This window comes from Bidens hawaiensis, unplaced genomic scaffold, assembly GCF_021521415.1.
Source record: "Bidens hawaiensis isolate Kalapana, Puna unplaced genomic scaffold, B.hawaiensis_p1.1 tig00053184_1, whole genome shotgun sequence".
NCBI lineage: Eukaryota > Viridiplantae > Streptophyta > Magnoliopsida > Asterales > Asteraceae > Bidens > Bidens hawaiensis.
In genome coordinates, this window is record NW_027499581.1 from 90,502 (window position 1) to 94,197 (window position 3,696).

A 3,696-nucleotide genomic window follows, 5' to 3' on the forward strand; every position below is an offset into this window, starting at 1 on the left:
GTCTTCTGGTGTTATTCGGGCCAATGCCACCGGACCACCACAAGGGGCGCAACACGGATTGAGTTGTTGCACCTTTTAACGGTGTCTGCGCCAACGAGCTAATTGTATTGTTGTAAATTTGATTGGCATTTTTATTAACCATCAAATTACAATTTTGTTGCTTATAATTACTTGTTGCATGCCACCTAAGGTCATATCCTCCAATCCTTGAGTAACTTCCTCCTTAATAATGGTTTCATGATCAGACGTGGCAATTGCATTGACGGAACTACAGTGGAATTGAGTAAGCATTGTTGTAGTAAAATCATCCCAGGTGAGGAAGTCTGAACTCCGAAGCCAACCATTGAACCACCAGAATGGTTCATCATCGAAGGATTCAATGACATAGGGAAGCCGCTCGTCGCCATAGATCGCGTAAAAAAGAAAATATCGTTCTGCTTGAGAGATCCATAGGGCGGGATTAGATCCAGTAAAACGAGGTAGTTGTGGATGCTCCACAAGAGTTCTTCCAAAGCCATCTAGGCTAAGGCTCAATGAAAGCACCAATTGTTACGGTTTATTCGAGACAACTGTCAATCTCCCAAGAACACAAGAGAGAAAAGAAGAGAAAATAGCCCAAGATAATAATTCTTTCTTATTCTTTTTCTCAAACAAAGATTACAATATATAGGAAAACAATGAAATAAAAATAGAAAAGATAATATGGAAACATAATTTGACTATAATAAGCAACTAAATAAAAGATAAACTTAAATAATAATAATAATAATAATGATATAATATTATAATACGATCGTATCAAAACGGCTTCATACATATGTATATATGTAAAAAGCTCTAAAAATATTATGTAAAAATATGATTAAAAATGATTTTTTTAGTATTTTTTTACGTGTAAAATGAATAGTTTCCTACTTTTCTATTTTCGTATAATGACGAAACTGCCCTCTTTTCTGTTAACATTTAATGAAAGTTGCATTTAATAAGTAAAACTGTTACAAATTTAAAGTTATAAATACCAATATATGTGATAAACAACACCCAATCTTGTTACTTTCAATAAACGTCAGAGACTCTAACTGCGTAATTCTGTCGTTATAAAATAAATGACTCCAAAATGTTTAAAAAGGTGATTTGAAAAAAGAAAGAGAATCCGGTATTTTTGATAACCAGCCGGTTCAAATGAGATAGCAGTCCAACAAGTCAACAACACTAGAAAATATAGAGTAAACACACAACAATCAAGAGTCTAATCCAACCAACCAAGCACGAACACTGCCACCCATTTATTCTGCTTGCTAGGTCATTGCTGAGCCCTCACTAGCATCCCAATCATTATCATCGGTATTAGGCTCCCAATTATAGCAGCCGCCTCCTCCATCGTTGCCACCATTCCAACTCAAGCCTGCGCCTCCTCCCTCGTTGCCACCATTCCAGTTCCCCTCTCCTCCCTCGTTGCCACCACTCCAGTTCCCCTCTCCTCCCTCGTTGTCACCACCCCAGTTCCCCTCTTCCCCCTCGTTGCCACCACCCCAGTTCCCCTCTCCACCAATCCACTTACAATTATAAGTTCCCTCCGGTAGATAACCATCGCTTGCTTGCTCTCCACCATAACACGCCTCTTCCACAATTTCTTCTTTCTTCGGTAGAAAACACCCTTTATAAGAATCATTCTCGACACAATGCCACAACAATTTGTTCCAATGCTCATCCTGCCAAATTTCAACATCAGCCACTTCCCATTTTAACAAATAATAAAAACTTGTGATTTTTGTCCACGCATTGCGGCAGTTCTGTTTCGAACAAAATGTATATTGACACGTCGATAAAACAAATGTGTTGCAACGCGATATTTAAATTATATAAACCATTATATTTGAAAAGAAATAAGATATGTCACAACGATAGTAAACAATAACACAAATACCAGTACCGACGTTGGGTCAGTATCGGTTCGGCTCGGTCCATTTCATTACCATTAAACATTTCATTACCATTACAATATAAGTAGTATAGTTGACAACACAAAAAGATACATAAATCTTAACACAAATCTGTTCGTTATGGTACCGGTACTCGGTATAGTTTACGATACCAAAATCAAATAAAGTTAATTACAATAGTTTTATTTCACAAAAGTTGTCCGATGTAACCCAAAAATCACGTCGGTACAGTCCATTGTAATAAAATTTATATCAGAACATGAAAGAAAGATTAATCATAACCGTGTATTTAGTTTGTTTTGAAAAAGTTAACGAACAAAAGTTATTAGAGAAAAACCAAAAAAAGTGAAAACTAAATGAATTAAAGGTTTATATCATATATAGTATAAGGAGTGAAATTGAAACTTGAAAAAACAATAATAACTTTATTACTTACACCTATACATACAAAACAAGCTTTCTGAGTATATATTATTCATCATTTAGTAATTGTAATAAAATTGAATATTACCTTGCATATGATATGCGGGTTGCCAATAGCAATCAACAACGATCGAGCTCGAGTTATAGCAACATTAAACCTCCTGGGATTACTCAAAAACCCCAAACAATGTCTCTTATCAGTGTCATTATGCTTAATAGTCGACCGAACTGTAGACACAATAATGACCTCCCGTTCTTGCCCTTGAAACGCCTCCACAGTCCCAACCTTAATCTCTGACCCCACAAACGTCTCGAGCGCTGTACTTATTTTAATCACCTGTTGTCTATACGGCGTTATCACCCCCAATATCCTCATTCTTTATCCCCTTATCTTTCAGATTCAAAATAACCTCAACAACCTCACTCGCCTCGATCCTATTAAACCAAGACGGGTTATTCCCTTCTCTCTCATCCACACCTTGAACCCCCAAAAACAAAACCGGGAATTCCGGATTCGGAATATAATCCTTCCACGTTAACGGGTACAACGTATCGTCCTCTTTACACGGCACCAAATCCCCTTTGTAAAACAAAGTTGAAGGAAGTGATAATATGTGTTCGTGACAACGATAGTTTCTCACCAATTTCGTCACGTAATTTTGATCACCGTGTTTATAAAACTTAGACTCACATAATCTCTCCATAAACGACTTCCCTAAACCGTACCCTTCAGCATCTTTGGAAAAGATTACTGGGCCTAACTGAACGGGATCACCAGCAAGGACCACCACCGTGTCCCGCCTGTAAAAATGTGATATGGGGATCATTGTTTCGGGCTCGGATGCCTGTGCTGCCTCGTCTAAAAAGATATGCGTGAAGTGGCCCTTTTTAATAGCTTCAGCGTAAATAAGCGCAGCACTAGCGTATGTGGATACTATGATTCTATATTTTATAAGGTGTTCATACATAGGACAGTTAAAGGCAGTCGTATCTTCATCAAAACTACAAAATTCAAGAAACTCAGATTTTGATATCGTCTATTGAACGAGCGGGTGCGTTGAGCCGAAGGATATCCTGTTTTCGGATTTTAACCGCGTTTTCCAAAACAAGTCTTGCTAAGAGATGATCGGCTGCACTGTTTGAAGGTGCACATACGAGAATAATAGAATTTCTTTGGGTTGTGTAAAGCTGAAGAATAGCTTCGGTTAGAGTCACGGATTTACCGGTTCCAGGTGGACCATGAATAATATAAGGCGGGCCCCCTTTGCAACCGAGGATCATTTCAACTGAACTTAACTGCTCTTCATTAAGATTGCAAGAAAATGGGACC

The 3,696-nt window shown here is 37.9% G+C and overlaps 1 pseudogene; it reads right to left on the bottom strand.

Annotated features, from left to right (window-relative positions):
- Positions 1 to 1,265: 1,265 nt before the first annotated feature.
- LOC143599998 (putative RNA helicase SDE3 pseudogene) lies at positions 1,266 to 3,689 on the bottom strand (annotated as a pseudogene).
- Positions 3,690 to 3,696: the final 7 nt, after the last annotated feature.